This window comes from Geotrypetes seraphini, chromosome 4 (assembly GCF_902459505.1).
Source record: "Geotrypetes seraphini chromosome 4, aGeoSer1.1, whole genome shotgun sequence".
In the NCBI taxonomy this organism is placed as follows: Eukaryota; Metazoa; Chordata; class Amphibia; order Gymnophiona; family Dermophiidae; genus Geotrypetes; species Geotrypetes seraphini.
In genome coordinates this window covers 200,657,212-200,675,642 of record NC_047087.1, presented here as the reverse complement: position 1 = coordinate 200,675,642, position 18,431 = coordinate 200,657,212, and the positions used below count along the sequence as shown (strand labels likewise).

At 42.3% G+C, this 18,431-nt stretch overlaps 1 protein-coding gene across 2 annotated transcripts in view; it reads left to right on the top strand.

Annotated features, from left to right (window-relative positions):
• The first annotated feature begins 871 nt into the window (after nucleotides 1-871).
• USP54 (ubiquitin specific peptidase 54) overlaps nucleotides 872-18,431 on the top strand; it is a 312,165-nt gene continuing 294,605 nt past the window's right edge. The window contains exon 1 of one of the 2 annotated variants that reach the window (XM_033941395.1): nucleotides 872-889. The gene's annotated coding sequence lies outside the window, so the exon portion shown is untranslated. Of the gene's footprint in view, nucleotides 890-1,000; nucleotides 1,019-18,431 lie in introns of those variants that run through there. The other variant, XM_033941394.1, reaches the window with a different exon arrangement.

Below are 18,431 nucleotides of genomic sequence, written 5' to 3'. Positions count from 1 at the left end.
GCAGACACTTCAAATTGTATTTTTTCCTTGCATCTATAGGCTACTTAAAAGTTGACAGGGATAATTTACATCCTTTACTCTGCTTCCCCCTTAAACACTCCTAGCTTTTTTCACCATTATTGAATCCTCTCTATTGGGATTCCCTAAATACAGTAATAGTTTTCGTACAATTTTATGACACTCAAATCTAGTAATCCTAAAATTTCACTCCCATCTTATCATAACCTATTTGACATACAGTACTTCTATCCACTGCACAAAAAGATAAACTGTCACACTGGAAAGCTAATTCCTTTAATGTTCATTTTTGGTTGCAGTTAATTCTTCAAATACAAGAAATATGAAATGACTTTTGCAGAACATACATTGTTTTAAAATGTCAATTTGAAATCTCTGTAACTCCATTGAATACTACTTGGAACATTATTTTGCAATGTTAATATTTAAAACTTTTTGATTTTACTCTGTACCCATTTAAATTCCAATATATACTGTATTATAACAGGGAAAAGCTCACAGTCAGCAAATTACTTAAGATGTAGGCTGAGCAAAGCCCTGTCACTAAGGAGAAGCCCAATAAGAATGTTACTCAGGTTAAACATGAGGCTTCAAAAATCAGAGACGTCTCTGTAACAAGGTTATTTGCCTTCAGGTGAGAAGCCTGTGAGTCAGCAGTTAATTTCAAAGCCCACTTCTTCTGGTAAAGAGAAAGCCCAGAGAGGGAGTGAGGGTGGAAACAATTACATTTAAGAACACACTGGGGAAATCTTTAATCAAAGAAGGCAGGCTAGTTAAGGAACACCCAATGAGAACTCTAGCTGTCCCTGCAGATGTAAACAGATGAGAGAACTGAAGCGCTAAGGAGGAATGGCTCTATTCCCAACTAAAGGTTCATTCCTGATACAGCACAGAAGCCACAGGGCTCAAGCCTATTGTCCTCAGGTCAAGCTACTGGAGGAACCAAAGCTAACCCAGGACTTCTAGCAAGGAAACTTTCCAAACCCAGCTCTATAGAAAGGTCTGGTCGGGATTTAACCCAGGGAGCAGGTGGTCAAGATATAGACCTAGATTTTTTTATCTGGGGAAAGTGATATTCAGCCAGAGTGTGATGTGTGCATGAGGGAGAATGTGATACAATAAGCTTGCTGGAAGATAATGAAATGCAGTGGGAGCCAGGTGACTAAAACCTAAGGAATGACAGTGGTGTTAGTATGAGTGTGTGTTACAGGGAGAAACACTGAAGAGTAAAGCTGACACATCTCAGAGCAGTTTCAGCTCCCATAAAATGATTTACTGTGGGGGAAGGAAATCCTTAACTCTCTCCCTCTCTAAAATGCACAGCAGCAACACTGCTAAGGCTTAAAGGTAAAGCCCTAATCTTAATTGAAGCTCACCAAGGAATTTTGTTTAACGTGAGTGATACAGCTAGGCAGGTTTGCCCTCTCTCTGAGTCCAGGCAATTCCAGTAAAGGACTCAGTGACCAGTTCTTTAGCAAGATTAGGAGAGCTTTAGTGCAAAGGAAAAATGCTATATGCATAATTCAAACATAATTATCAAAGCCTATAATGAACTGTCTGAACAGCACTAGTGTATAAACCCCCCCTTTTTATTAAACCGCAATAGCAGTTTTTAGCGCAGGGAGCCGCGCTGCTACTGACGCTCATAGAGTTCAGGAGCAGTGCGCAGCAGTCGACGTGGCTACCTGCGCTAAAAACCACTATCGCAGTTTAATAAAAGTGGGGGTGGGGGGAAGTTTGGCAGAAAGCCACCATATTTAAGGGACCTAAGATTCATGGGATTTGTAAAGTTGCTGAATGGAAAGTGGAATCAAGAGCAAAAGTAATCTTGTATCTGCATTACAAACTTGTCTTTCATTTGTGATAAGAAGTTTATGCTTTGTTTTGAAATTGTTGTTTTGAATAAATCAGTGCATGGTGGAAGCACTGGACTAAACTTGGTTACACTTGCTCCAACACCCAGAGTATGGGGAAATAAGTCTTTAATTTTTGCACCTGTGTGATTTTCCTTTCTGAGTTTGCAATCACCTTGGCAACTCCAGTAAACTGCTTGGCTGGTGAAATGTTGAGGATTAGGGTCCAGCTGCCTGCTGTCCCTACTTCCCACCACAAAGCATACATAGTTTGTCTCTTCTTTTTGATATGCTTAATTCCATGGAAGTTTTGTCAAGTCTCCTTTAAAGTGCATTGTTCCTACTGTTTATTTGAAATGTAATAAAGTGATATAAGAACATAAGAACATAAGCAGTGCCTCTGCCGGGTCAGACCACAGGTCCATCCTGCCCAGCAGTCCGCTCCCGCGGCGGCCCAAACAGGTCAAGACCTGTCTGCATCATCAGAAGGGGCTCCCTTGCCACCTTGGTTTCCCATTTAAGTCCTGCCTTCCTATCAAAGTCCTAGCCCTCCGGTCTTGCACATGCATGACCTGGTTGGTTTATACTCATTACCTGGTTAACTTCCTATACTTGTGTTACATCCCAGCTCCTCCCTCAGTATCCCACGATCCCTTTATCCCTCAGGAATCCATCCAATCCCTGTTTGAATCCTTGTACCGTACTCTGCCTGATCACTTTCTCCGGTAGCGCATTCCAAGTGTCCACGACCCTTTGGGTGAAAAAAAACTTCCTTGCATTTGTTTTGAACCTGTCTCCCTTCAGTTTCTCAGAATGCCCCCTCGTATTTGCTGTCCCCTTCAGTCTGAAGAATCTGTCCCTATCCACCCTCTCTATGCCCCTCATGATCTTGAAGGTCTCTATCATATCTCCCCTGAGCCTCCTTTTCTCCAGAGAGAAGAGCCCCAGCCTATCCAGCCTCTCGGCGTATGAGCAGTGTTCCAGCCCTCTTACCATTTTTGTTGCTCTCCTTTGGACTCTCTCAAGTACCGCCATGTCCTTCTTGAGGTGCGGCGACCAATACTGAACGCAGTATTCTAGATGTGGACGCACCATCGCTCGATACAATGGCATGATGACTTCCCGTGTTCTGGTTACTATGCCCTTCTTTATGATTCCCAGCATCCTATTGGCTTTTTTCGAGGCTGCTGCGCACTGTGCAGATGGCTTCAGTGATGCATCCACCAGCACACCCAAGTCTCTCTCGAGTCTGCTGTCTCCCAACAATGCCCCCCCCCCCAATTTGTAGTTGAACAACGGGTTCTTTTTCCCTATATGCATGACCTTGCATTTGTCCACGTTGAAGCGCATTTGCCATTTGTTTGCCCAGTCTTCCAGCTTGTCCAGGTCCCTTTGCAGGTCCTCACACTCCTCCCTGGTCCTAACTCTGCCGCACAGTTTGGTATCGTCTGCGAATTTTATAACCTCACATTTTGCCTCCTTTTCCAGGTCATTGATGAATATAGCCCTGCTGCTGAATATGAACCTTATGATTTCCCAGCTGTATACCCTAAGAGAATACAGACTACACATCCATACACACAATACCATAAACCCATGATTGGATCAACCCTCTTGGGCAAATCACGCTGCCTTTGTATAGGATACTTCCAGTTTCTCTGGTTAGATTGATAATGCCTGTCATGCTCAACAGTGAAGCAGGACCACTACAATTCCTTCCCAAAGCAGACCATTAATAGCTCTTTCTTTACTTGTACTACCCCACTCATTTAGATTCTTTTCACTTTCTACCTTTGTTGTTCTCATCCCTTTACATTCTTTTTCTCTGTTTCCTGCCTTCCGCTGTGCATTATATTTTATCTTTAATATTTGTCCATTTTGCTTTTCCTTTCTCTTGTATTGTAAAAGAACTGTAATATCATATTAAAGGTACACTACAGTTGGGAAGAACACACTTTTCTTAGATCTCATGGCCTTTGGCCTATGATCAGTAAAAAGAGAAAGGTGGCAGCAGGACAGGAATTGAGGGGGAACTTTTTTTGCCTTCCCTCTGGGGCAGTTTGGCACTCCTTATTACTACTGCTTTTATCAATGTAATGTTACAACAACTAGGACCTGGAAAGCTGAAAGCTGGGAACTCTACTGGGGGTCCTTTTACTAAAGCTGTGCAAAAGTGGTCTTAGCTGTGCTGCTTATGTGTGTTTTCCCCATGTGCTAAGGCCACTTGTGTTGCGGCCAGAAAATAGCTGACTTTACCATTTTCCTAATTAATGATCATGTGCTAATTTTGGCCATTAAAGAGAACTACCATGTGAGTCTTTTCCGACACCTATTTTATAGGCGGTAAAGGACCACGAGTTAACCCCACAATTAATGTTGTCATGCCTACTCTCCACCCCTAAACACAATCCCTTAGACCAGTGTATTGCAAACTGCTGTGGCACACTATTGTGCCTCCTGAGATTTCAAGTGTGCCGTGAGGCGCTGGGAAGGAGGACAGTCACCGGCTGACTGCTAACAGGATGTGCTGTAGACAATCAGCCAGCACCTTGCCTTCTCTCTAAGTGTCTTCCCTTCCGGCACCCCCACTGGTGGCTCAGGGCCCATCTGGAGGGCCTTCGTTCATGTGTGTGACATCATCGCACTGATGTCCAAGCACTTCCAAATGCCTCGAGCCACGGCCACTATGTTTAGTGTGTTGTGATTGGACAAAGTTTGCAAGATACTGCCATAGACAAAATTACAAAAAAATGATTTTTAGCGTGTGCTGTACCCATACAGATAGGCAAATTTACCACAAACTTGACACTGCTCGTCCTGCAGTAAGCCCTTTTAATGTGCGATAAGCACGCTTAACACAGCTTAGTAAAAGGACCCCTTGGAGAAAAACTGTCTTGATATACCAGGATTCAAACTGTAGTTTTAAGTGTCATTCCTCAGCCAACCTTTTTTTATAGATATTCTGGGCAAGTAATGTTCTAATACAAAGAAGAACGTTTAGAAGCTTTTTAAGACTTGTTGGGGCTGACGCCTCCTACTCTATTTCAGCACACATATTTGCTTTACATAACTACTGGTCTTCAGTGTTCACCAAGTGTCACTTTTTGCAGAAAGACGGTTGGTCATTTGTGTGGCCGCACTTTTCTCACACTTGTATTGTTCCATAGCACAATGGTAGATGCGACCAGAAATGACATGTTCCTTAATACACTGAGATTGATATCAAATATGTCATAGATGGCTTAAAGTTTAACGGTTCTCCCTCTCTCTAAATCTGAGATGACGTGAGCGCGCTGTGGCCAGTCGTATAATAAAAAATGACCCGGCGCATCACGTACATGCTTTTTTTTTTCCAGGCTCCCTCCAGAGCGCAGTTTGTTGAAACCGGTCGCCATATTCCACACACGCAGTTACTTTTCCGTCGCCTCCCTCCCCTCAGCCCGCTGGGCTGTCACTCACTCAACCACATCCAAGAATCGAACACGAAGCGACCACTCTCCAGTCGCTGTCAGCTTCTCGCGAGATCTTCTAGCGTCCGTACGGGTCGTCCCCATTTCCACCCATGCGGCCAGCGGGCGCATGAGCGCAAGCTTGAAGGTATTCCCGCGAGAAGTGGTTGCCCCGGCTGCGCCGTAGCTATAGCAGCACTAGCCGCTGCGGTGAGAACCTGGAGGAAAGGAGGAAGAAGGTGCGTAAGAATGGAACTGCAGCACTAGAGTTTTAAAAATTAAATATACATATATATACTTCCCCAAACTGGTGAGTTCTGCACATAATTACAAAACTAACTTTTCTCGCTGTGCATTTATTTTCGTAGAGTAATGGAAATCCACTCTCACTCAGTACCAGTGCTCCTCGCTCACCTTGTAGTTAAAGTTGAGGGGGGGGGGAGTCCAAAATCTGAAGTGATACTAGGGAAGTTTCCTCTTGGGCTAGTTACTTTTCAGTCCCTTCTTGGATGTAAAGAGAAAAGAGGTGCTACTTTGTAGATGTAAAGAAAATACGTTGGGTAGCTGAATGGTGAGGCTCGTCCCTTCCCTCTTACAGGGATTGAAAGAAATCGATCCTGGAAGATGGCTGCAGAGAAATTGGTTGTGTGTGAATTTATGGCAGGCTCGTGTGTTCTTAAATTCTGCATTTGGGTCCCTTAGAAAAGCAGCGAAGGAAGTCTACACGCCCCCTTTATCCTGCTGCTTTAAAAAGAAAGATGCACACTACTGTTGTTTTTCCCCTGGTCCACGGAGATATTTTGTTATATACTAGGACCCACTAGCATGGCTTGGAAATACGTGCTCTTTAAAAACTATATAGTTCCAGATAGGAAGCAAATACGGAGCAATATTTGGGCGCTTCTTGGAAAGTGTAGCTGAGGAGTAAGATCCAAATACTGTACTATAATACTGCACTAATAGCAGCCAGTATAGGAGTTGCCAAATGTATGCCAAATGGAATGAAGACATGCTTTAAAAAAAATGTTTTTACTAGTTGCTGGAATTTGTAATCTCTTCGTGGGCTGACTATGTACAAATGCACACTGGCAAATGAAGATATTTTGTGTTATTGCTTACAGGCTGTGGGATAAATACCACTTTAAAAAATGATAAATAGCCAAAAGAGCAGTAACTATGGTAGTATTTATTGCTGCTAAGTGATAGTTGGAATTTTTTGTGGCACTTCTGTTTAATACAGTGTTAGCAGAAATTATATTTTCAGCAAAACAGGACAATATTTTGCAGAGGTTGGATGTGCGTAGAGTTCTTCTGTACTACTTGGAGAGGACTAATGATTCCTGACTCTTCAACCACTTTTTTGTGCTAACCAGCTACTCTAGGCAAGTCAGCCTTCAAGGCCTCGATTGCCAGATGGATTTGCATGGCAATTTCATCTTCCTACATTACCTGCGGTAAACAGCCCCCTATCTCAATCGCAACACATTTGACTAGCGGTGTAGCTGCATCTTTTCACCTGATGAGATCTGTATAGCAGCTACTTGGTCTACTCTCCACGCTTTTACGAAGTTCTGCAGAATGGATGTGGTGGCTCAAGAGGATGCCACTTTTGGGTACTCAGTTCTGAGGGCAGGTTCATATGTTCCTCCCTAGATGTCTGACACTGCTTTGGTTCATCAGCTAACCTACGGAATCTCATGTCTTCGCAAAAGAGTGAAAGATTAGGTTTTTAAGACATGGGATTCTGTATGGCCCACCCTGTACATAGTTTGATTTGCCTGATTTCTGCCTTGGACATTGCCAGTGGCCATCTTGGGACCTCTTCTCCTGCTTCTAAGATTAAGCAGAGACATTACTACAGGAACATGAGGGCCTTTGTTTCCTTTCTCCTTTGGAGGGTTTTATAGTCCCTACTGGTTACACTTAGCAGGTTGGTTCCTAGCAGAATGTGGTTTATTGCTGGGGAAGCTCCCCATGCCCCTCCTTCTATTTTTTTCTGTTTCAGTGGAGTTTAATTGCTTTGGTACCAACTGAAGAGGGAGCTGTTCTCCACTACAGAACGGAAGGAATTTAGAGATTTAAAGTAATACTCTTCTGCAGATTCGTGATTAGTGGGAAGCAACAGCTAACATACGGAATCCCATGTCTTCTAAAAGAAAGAAGATTAGCAAGGTAGGAACCTAATCTTTCAAAGACCTCAATATGTATCCTTGGAAGAAAGACAAGAGAAGGAGATATGATTAAGATATTTAAATATCTCCATGACATAAATGCATAGGAGGCAGATCTCTTTCAACTGAAAGGAAGCTCTGGAATGAGAAGGCATAAGATGAAGTTGAAGGGGGATAGATTCATAAGTAATTTAAGGAAACACTTCTTTATGGAAAGGGTAATGGATGTGTGGCTCTACCTCTTGGTGGAGAGAAGGCTGTGTCTGAATTCAAGAAAACATGGGCCAGGCATGTGTGATCTCTTAGGTGTTGGAAAGGATGGTAGATAGGCCATAGAGCTTTTATCTGCTAATATTTTCTCTGTTTCTGTGAGAGAGATTTGCATGCAATGCCTTCCTGGTATACAAATCTATCTCATATATATTCATTGTGGATGTTCTGAAAACTCTACTGTCCAGATGGTCCCTGAGGATTGGGTTGAAAACCACTGCCTTAGAAAGAAAAATCTGGAGAAAGCAGAGCAAGAAAAGTGTGCAGGATGTCAAGTCAAAATGACATTTCCATGCATTATATCTATTGATCTTTTAGTTGGGTGCTGAAAAGGTTGACAAATAAAGGTAACTTTTGCTAAAGTACAATTTAGTAATTGTGTGAATTATCACATGGTAATATTAGCGCATGGCTGCAGTAACATTTACCATGCTAGAATGACGGTGTGCATTAATTTACATGATAGCAGCATATCCTGGAATGGGGTGGGAAATAGGCAGGAAAGAGACTTGAATTGCATCTTCCAGTTAGTGCTCATTAAGTTAAATATGCTGCCTCTTACTGATTCAGATAGAATGACTGCACTTTAACCTCTTAACTGTCCCTGCACTTACTGCTCTAAAGATCTTTCTAGTGCAATAGGTGTATCATTCTGGACGAGCAGGTAATATCCCAGTGCTTGTGAGCTGTGCAGAAGGAATCCACTCCAGCTTTTGAATCCTTCCTACTTCACCAGAGGGCTCTTCAGTTTTTCCAGAGGCCCCATTCAGTTTTTCCTTCTGATCTGCTCTGCTTATTTCTTGATCTTTGTCGGTCTTTTCACTTTTTTTTTTGTTTGATTTCATTGCTAAGATCTCAACTAGTCGAGAGTACAGCTCTGCCTATGTGGAGGAGAAGCAGACTACAGTCTGCAGCTAACAGGCCAATCCCTTGTGGTACCTGTTGACCAGCCTGCAGAAACCTTTTTTGAGCTCGGGTTCCATTCCCCTTGTAGCATTGCTTGCTTGCTTTTCGCCTACTGCATTGCAGGGACTTGAGCACAGGCTGTTAGGCATGCATAGGGGGCTCAGTGAGGTCTTGCAGGGTGCCAGCTGTATTTTCCTCCCCCTTTTCATATTCACGGATCCACGGGATTGGAGGCTCAGACAGACAGCCCGAAGATTCATCTGGAAGTACTGTTTTGAAGCAGTGATTTCTTCTCTCATATCCAGATACCTTTGGAGCTGAGGCAGGCTTCAGCACATTGCCAGCACAGGTCACAATGAGTAAGGCTGTTACAGCCCATGAGGAAAATTGATGCTTACTCTGTAAATCTTATTTTTAAAGGTTTCTGCCTGTTTCGGTTCCCCCACCTCTAAAATCCTAAAATCGCTAGTGTTTTCTTTTTGTTTAAGTGTTTTGGAGCTGTATTTTGGTGCCAAAATGCTGCTGCAGCGGTGGTCATCTTGAATTTCTCAAAAAAATGTTTTTTAAGTTCTCTAGAAGCTTCAGATTACTTTGTTTTACCTCATATCTGGCAGGAATGGACTCCTGGCACTTTATTATTATTATTCTTTTTTTCTTTATTGAAATTTTATAAAAACAACATAGAGATGCATGTACATCCAAAAACAGCTGTAACATAACTCTTTGAAACAATGCTATAAATTGCAACAACAAAAGGTACATGAATCTCCCCCAACCCCTCCTCCCCAAGGTTCAGCGTAGTTCAAGGACTATGGGTGGTGTTATGTGCAAAGCCCACGGTTTCACACTCAAGTAATATAAGGTTTCAGCTGTGCCAAAAACTGTCCCAGTCTGTGATGTTTCAGAGCTGTCAATTTAGACATATGATAAACATATTCAATTTTCTGCACCACCTGGGCCCAAAGTGCTGTCTAGGCCCAATCCTTCCCACTAGACACTGCCCATACTCAATCCCATGCTTTATTGTCACTAAGGAGATCTGGCAAAGCCTCTCAACGAAATCAATTACTTGATTGTATTGAAAAGTTTTGGAGATTGTGAGGCCATACTCCTCCTGCATTCTGGATGCTGGGATTAATTTACCCTCCACCAGGAATTGTTCCAGTGTTGCCAGACCCCCTGCCTCCCAAGTTTCTATATCTATAGTCTGTATGTCCAAGAATGAGATACTCTACCACTACCACTGGGGTTTTGCCAAAATATACTCTACCAGGAAATAATTGTTCCATAAATGAGGACCAGATTGGCATCAGCTCCCATCTTTCCAAGTCCTCACAAAACTTCTTTAGAAGAGAAGGAAAATTTGTGGTATATAAAGATTGTAAGTCTGCAGTTAGGTGAATTCCCAGGTACTGTAATGAGTGGGTCGCCCACTGGAAGGGGTAGAGCTCTTGTAATGCGGCGGAGGAGTCCTGGCTCTTTTAACCCTAACTCACGTCATGCTTGTGCTAGATGAGTGCCCGAAGAGTACCCTTGTGCCATATGTCGTACAGCATGTTAAAGAGAGTGGGAGCGATCGGCTTAGACTCCCCTTTGCTATCTAGGGCCAAGGAATGGCTAAATTTCTTCTAGAGCCCCAGAATGGCGGATGCAAAGGCTGCTCGGAGCCCAGGAGATATAAGTTGGAGTCCTCTAAAGGAGACTTGGTACTGTCTAGTACTGCATTTTCTCTGGAATTTATTAATTTGATATGCAGAGCCTTTCAGGATAGCTGAACTTCCTGAAGGAAGTCTGGCACATACCTAAAGGCATACGAGGGGGCGGGGCCTCCCAGGGTGCATCTCCCTCACTGGCTAAGGCTGACCAGGATCTAGGGGGCCTTTCTGAGAGATTCAGAGGATGAAGGGTCTATTACCATGCCCTTACTGTCTCAGATCGCACCGTCCCTGTCAGGAGATGCAGGGTCGCAGAAAGGTGTGTGTGCATTGGATCCAGTAGTGGCCCTTGATCAAGGGGATGATCCCATGATCCTCCATCTGTTCAAACCCTCACCTCTATTGGATCTTATTACTGATTCTCTATGGGAGTTAAATTTGGACTCTCAGCGGGTCCCCTCTGCTCCCTTCTCTATTATGAGCGGCGTAAGAGCCCAGTCGTCTTTATTTCTCTGGCATCCTGATATTAATATTGGTCATGGAGCATTGGGATGCTCCTGAAGGGTCCCCTAAGGTTGCCAGGACAATGGCTCGGCTGTATCCGATGACACAGGAGTGTCATCAGCTGTTTTCTCAACCCAATGTGAATTCCTTGGTAGCTTAGGTTACCAAATGCATGTCCCTGCCAAGTGAGGGAGGCATGGTATTAAAGGATATGCAAGATCGCAGGGTGGATGGGTAATTTTATTAGGAGATGCTTAGATCTAGGCAGCAAGAATGCACTTGAATGCCAGTAAAATTGGTAGGGAGAGACAGATATTAATATGCCAGTATTTATTCATGAAGAAGTTAAACCCGTGCAGTGTGCCAGATTCAACTCGGGCCACCTTGTTAGGCAGACTGAATGGACCACGCAGATCTTGTTACTATTCTAGTAATGAGTGTATATGTGTGCACGCACCCTTACATAAACAGTTTCCAGCTATGTGCTATTTCGTTAGTGTGTGCAAATGTGCAAAGGGCATTCACGTAGGTGGAGTGTGGATGGGGCATACATTTATGCAAATATTATCTATGGATGTTTCTTCCACAGTCCAGGTGCTTATGTTTATATCGGTTCTCTGGCTGTTTTAAGGGCTCACATCTGAAATACAGGTAGGTATGTGTTTAAACTGGTGTGCTAGTATTTTGTCAAGAAAAATAGGCACCTACTTATAGAATAGGCTCCGAATAGGCATGTTTTTAATGCCATAAATATACTCTAGTTATAGATACACTCATTTGGAACTTCTTTTTTTTTTTTTTTTAGCAAAGGGTGATATAGTCTCCTCTGCCCTTTTTTTTTTTTTTTTTTAATCTTTTGGGGGAGAGGTGTTGGGGTTGTTGTATTTCTATTCTTTAAATATAAACATGAGCTTCCTGTTACTCTTATATATAATCTGTACCTTTGCTGGTCTGGTTCAATAAACATGATTTGATATAAAAAAATAAAATATAGGTTGTATGTTTTACTAGTACCCTCTTCTACAAAGCCACGTGGTAACGGCCCCGAATCCCATAGAGATTTGTAGAAGAGGGGATAAATATTTCATAGTGGTACTTTATTTTGTTTTGCCAGCGGTACAGTAAATATTTTGAGAGGTAAGTCAGGGCAAGATGATGTGGTGGTTAATTTTTCTATCCAATTCTGATAGGAATTTGTTTCTACTGTGTTCGCATTATCTGTTCAAGTTGTGATCTGCGAGTCCCATGATCCTGTCTTTTCTTCTGCATTTAGGTCATATGCATTTCTAATTTAAAGATCACATTTTCTGAACAATGAAAATGAATCTACTTAAATTCTTCCTGCTTATTATGATCTTTTGTTAAATAAAGTAGGAGACAAAAATAGTACAAAAATACTATTGCCAAGGCTGTAATTCAACATTTAAAAGCAGCAGTATGCCTGATAATATGACATGTACAGAGAGTGCGTAAGTTGAATGGAATAGCCTATTTACATGAGCTGCTACTGGAGACATCTAGAGGCCACACAGTATGCACATGTAACCTAAAGACCTTTCTTTGAGAATGCAGTTATTTTTTCTGAGTATAAGATGTTACAAGCACAAATCACTTGGGTTTACATGATACTGCCAGCCAGAACAGTTGCTTGGACTTCTTTGCTAATTTTTCATGGGTTTAGTGGCCTTTTCCATGGTGTTTAGCTATGGGATTCTGTAGTTAGATAAGCTGCTAAAACTTGTCATATTTTACTGATTGTAGATATATCCATTAAAGGAAAATAATCTAATTTTCAAACTGGTTGCCAGTTCTTAAATATACTGCTGGTACTTTAACAGAGGGCTTTTGGGGAGCAGGGGAGCAGATGGTGGGGCTAAATTTAAAAAAATATAAAAAAATGGAGGAAAGAAAAATGTCTCTTCATAAGCCCTATTCTTAATTTGCAAAATCTTCAAGGGGCCAGAAGCAGCTCCCACTCAATCCTGCCCTGGTGGTGCTATTTTGATAAATGTTGCTGCCTGTCTTGGTTTGATAAAATGTTTTTCTTTAAAAGTAGTGTTTAAGAGCTGTTACAGTACTTAAGGAGTTGTAATGTAGTTTCTCACAACTCTCTATCATAGTTTTTATGAAACTTGTCTAGAAAATATTTTTAGCTAAGAAGTGTGATGAACAAAGAAAAAAAATTATAATTTTGAAAGGTGATATGGTTCTCTTTTCTTGTTTTGAAGATTATTTGTTTTGTTTAAAGAACAAGATTTCTTGCCAAGATTGGAATTCAACATTTCAAAGCAGCAGTTGATTATTTTTTTTAAATCTATGTGAAACATTTGGTTGATCTCAGGCCGAGCTAAACACTGATTTATACTTAGATGTTCATGCGTATATGTCTGAGTGTGAACTTATGTGTACTCCTTCAACACCCCTATTCAGAGTTTTCCTTCACTCCTCCAATGTTTGTTCAGCTTGTGTGGAAACACAGTAATCAAAGCAGTTGTGTGGTTGCTAAAGAGAGCCTGTATTGTTATGTAAAAAGACTGAATAAATTAATGTTCTCACATTATGTAATTGTATAAGCAGCATTTGCTTGTGGTTTTGTGTTGCATAAATGTGTAATGTTTAAAATAATAAAATCACTGCAATTATGAAAAGCTCTAGTTCTCTTAGGGCTGGATTCACTAACCTGCCTGATCGGGCCCAATCCGGGCAGGTCTGACGAATTCACTAAAGTAAAATATGCAGATGGGGGCGATTGGAGGAACGCCCCAATCTGCCTGCATGGATCAAGCAATCATAGACCATAGGAGCAGCAATCTTTTTTTTAAAACTTTTTTGTACTTTTGTACAGTGAAGGGCAGCAGGACTTCGGGGAGATTTTTAACAAGTAGATTCACGCTGACTCTCCTGCTTCTCCTGTCACAGACTGAACCACGCCGACTCTCCTGCCGACTTTCCTGCTTCTCCTGCCACAGACTAAACCAAACGCCGCCACCTCCACTGACTCCAACCTGCATGGTTCCCAGAAAGCTGGTCCTGCTCTTGCCAGCTGTTGCCCTCACCTTGCCGCTGTAATAATAATAAAAAGATAAATGGAGCCCATGGTTTTAACCCGCTTAGAACCTGCGGGTTAAAACCCTGGACTTGCACTGCGGGGAAGGGTGGGAGAGCTGAGGCAGGCAGGAAATCATGGCAGTTCGGGGCAGGCAGGAGAAGAGCATCGGAAAGACGAGCAGCAGGAGATAAGAAGCAGGGCTGAAGAAGGCAGCAATCGGGGCGAGCAGGCAGGAGAGATTGCAGGGCAGAGAGCAGGGCTTCCAGTCGCTTCTTCAGGTGATCGGCCAGCCCAGTCGGATCGGAAATTTGGTGTTGTGAATTGCGTCGCTGTCCAACTTGCAGCGTTTCACCTCATTTGCATACACGGATTCGAAGTGGATCGCAGGAGAGGTAAGTGAATCAGGCTGGATGGAAATTTGATAGTAATGGGGTCACAATCCAATCGGTACACAATCGGTTTGTTTTGTGAATCTAGCCCTTAGAGATCTTTGGAAGTTTCTGTTCTAAGTACTTTTATTTAATTGCCAGTTTCTTCCATTACTTGTGGCATTTCTATTTCTTGGGGCCCAAAATACTGCTGAAGGCTTTAGTGCCATCAGTATCAGTTTCAGTTCTTAGCACCAGTCTTGGCTCCTTTCTTTGAAGTACAAGCTAGAGAATGACATGGGGACAAATTGGTCCCTATCTCCGCAGGAACTCAATTTCTCCGTCCCATCCCCGTGAGTTTTGTCACTGTCACTGCCCCATTCCTGTAAGCTCTGCCTTAACCACAGAAGCCTCGAACACTTTTGATTTTGAAGTGTTTCAGGCTTGTGCAGATGAGGACTGAGCTTGCAGGAATAGGGCAGGGATAGGAAAAGAACTCGCCGGGATGGGAAAACGAGTTCCTACGGGGACAGGGAAAAATTTGTTCCCATGTCATTCTCTAGCCTACCTTTCATAGCTCTATTCAATTCTTGTATTGAATGTTTGTTTTTGTTTACATGAAAATTGTATTTCTTGTTTTTTTTTTAATAGAAAACATTCTCCCTGATGATCACTAGATTTTAAATGTATGTTCGTTCCCTTTAAGATGTATGTTCTCGTTTGATTCATTGAATGATAGCACAGCAGTATCCTTATTCCTTATTGTGCATGCCAGGCTAGTTCAGAAAAGTCAGTTATATCCTTGCCAGCAGATGCAGCAGGAGAAAAAAAAAAAAAGCTAAGAACTGGCTTCACTCCTCTTACAGCTCCTCCAGTATTTTTCTGGGTTCAGCAGATGATGCATGCATGTGACCTGGTGTAGCAACTACAAGTCCAGGGGTTGCTATGAGCAACTGTCCATTGAGACTAATTTTCCTCATTATGGGTATAGACATACATCTTTCAATCACAAATTACCATTTTTTTTATAGACAATCTTCTCTTCATTATCTAGCAATGGTGGCCTTTCTCCTGGATGGAACAGACCACTCCCTGTGTGTGGTTCCTCCAGTTCCTCTCTTGCACAATTTGCTAGTTCAGCTTCGGCAAGAATTGGGCTCCAGGCTTCTTGTAGCCCTTGCTGAGCGAGACAGCCATGATATTTCTTTTTATTCTAGCCATAGACAAAAGTTTTTTCTCTCAGGAGTTGGAAGTCTGTTTTTACCTTTTTAGTGCTTTTTGAGGTGACCTTAGCAGACGCTGGTTTTTTTCTCATCCTTCCAGACTCTTTTAGCTGCGTCCAGACAACCTTCTTGCAGTAGCCCTATGAGGAGTGGGGGAAATGGTTTTCACTGTTATAGGCTCTTTATATTATCAAGCCTTTAACCTACTTCATATCTGCCTTCTGGGAATACAGTAAAACCTTGGTTTGCAAGTGTTTTGCAAGACAAGCAAAACATTTTATTAAATTTTAACTTGATATACAAGCAATGTCTTGCAATACAAGTACATACAGTATACACGCATCACAACTGAGCCGCTGGTTCTTCTCTCTCTGACACTGCAACAGTGTAGTGACTGTTCTAAATGAACAAAGTCTTACAATACGAGTACATACAGTATACATGTGTCACATCATCACAACTGAGCCAATGGTTCATCTCTCTCTGACACTGAAAGAGTGTAGTGACTGTTCTAAACGAGCAAAGTCTTACAATACGAGTACATACAGTATACATGTGTCACATCATCACAACTGAGCCAATGGTTCATCTCTCTCTGACACTGCAAGAGTGTAGTGACTGTTCTAAATGAGTGAGGTCTTGCAATACAAGTACGTATAGTATTTTGTATTAAAGTTTATGGGTTGTGGAACGAATCGTCTTGAGTTTCCATTATTTCCTATAGAGAAATTCACTTTGATATACGAGTGCTTTGGATTACAAACATGCTTCTGGAACGAATTATGCTCGCAAACCAAGGTTTACTGTATTTCCTACCCCTCTCCTTCTCAGCTCTTGGCTTCACTTCAGTCAGAGTTTGCCTTCAGGTTATGAGTATTTTCCACGTTCAGGTTAACACTGTTCAACCTCTCATTTCTACCTTTGCACAGGTCTTGTTGACTTTGTCCAATCTCTAGTGGTTTGGGATCCTCAACTTGTAATCTCCACACTGTTGCTCCCTTCTTTTAAGCTTTGTACAGTTTTGTACCATGATATAGTAGTTTTTCTGTACTCCCTCCCTTTTGTCTGGACAACAGATGTCAGGGGATGTAATTTACATCTCATCAACCCTCTTTCTCACCTTGGAGAAATGGCTTTTCATATGTTGGTTTGCAAAAGAACCTTGGTTTTCTCTTACAAGGAACTACGCTCTAGTCTACAGAACCTCTTCTTACCGGTTCATCTCCTTCGTTTCTCACGGGTTAGCTTTGCCTATCCCTGGAGATCTATTTCCTCATACCTTACAATCTGTATCTCTTTTGTCATGTTTGGGCTATACTGCAACTTGGGGCATCTCTGATAGCACATAAGATCTCAGCCATTGTGGCTTCAGTTGCATTCTTATGTTCCTCTTGTATAGGTACATTCTGCAATGCAGCTACTTGGTCCGCAGTTTACTCATTCATGCCCCTCTCTTGTTTGGAATCTTTTCCAGATGGGAGGGTCGCTTCGGCCAAGTAGTTTTCTTCAAAATTTCTTTCTTTCATTGGCTAACTCTCCCTCTATCGTATTCCAATAAGCTAGAGTCCCATATGTGAGAATATGCTGCCTGCTTGTCCTAGGATAAAGTACAGTTATTTACCATAACAGGTGTTATCTGGAGACAGCAGGCAGATATTCTCACAACCCACCCACCTCCCCTTATTGCTTCTTAGCTTGTGTACACAACTGAGGTATCACGAGCAGGCGCCAGGCGGGAAGGCACTCGGACATGTGTGGTGCGGGCAGTCGCAAAGTTTCTTAAAACTTAGTGACAGAGCACTTTTCATACTGTCTGTACTGGGCTTCGTGGGTAATGTCACCCATATGTGAGAATATCTGTTTGCTGTTACGGTAAGTAACTATGCTGACAGCATGTAGGATCTCTCAGTGAGAGGAGAAGATAGCAGATGTTGTGGATAGGCAGACTGGATGGGCCATTCGGCCTTTATCTGCCGTCCTGTTTCTATGTTTCTGTTATTGAAGTGGGTTATTGGGCAGATAAACATGTGAAGACATATGTACACCCATAAGAGGATTTGGGAAGTAAGAGTCGATCATCTCGACAGGAATAACTGAGTTAGGGATGAGAAATGATTACTTTGTAATTAATGAAAGAGCCTTCCAGTTAATTGTGGGGCTCTTTTATTAACAGTGCCAAGTCCTAATGCACAGTTAGTGCAAAAGAAAAGTTTTACCAGAAAAAGTGGGATTACATAGTAACATAGTAAATAATGGCAGATAAAGACCCGAGTGGTCCATCCAGTCTGCCCGACCATACATGCTCCATAAATTATTTAGTTTAAATGGTACTTTTTCTTAGATATTTCTGGGCCAGAAACCCAGTGCCCGATTGTTCAAGAATCTATTTTATAACATAGTAACATAGTAGATGACGGCAGATAAAGGCCTGAATGATCCATCCAATCTGCCCAACCTGATTCAATTTAATTTTTTTTTTTTTTCTTCTTAGCTATTTCTGGGCAAGAATCCAAAGTTTTACCCGGTACTGTGCTTGGGTTCCAACTGCCGAAATCTCTGTTAAGACTTACTCCAGCCCATCTACACCCTCCCAGCCATTGAAACCCTCCCCAGCCCATCCTCCACCAAACGGCCATATACAGACACAGATCGTGCAAGTCTGCCCAGTACTGGCCTAGTTCAATATTTAATATTATTTTCTGATTCTAAATCTTGTGTGTTCATCCCACGCTTCTTTGAACTCAGTCACAGTTTTACTCTCTACCACCTCTCTCGGGAGCGCATTCCAGGCATCCACTACCCTCTCCGTAAAGTAGAATTTCCTAACATTGCCCCTGAATCTACCACCCCTCAACCTCAAATTATGTCCTCTGGTTTTACCATTTTCCTTTCTTTGGAAAAGATTTTGTTCTACGCTAATACCCTTCAAGTATTTGAACGTCTGAATCATATCTCCCCTGTCTCT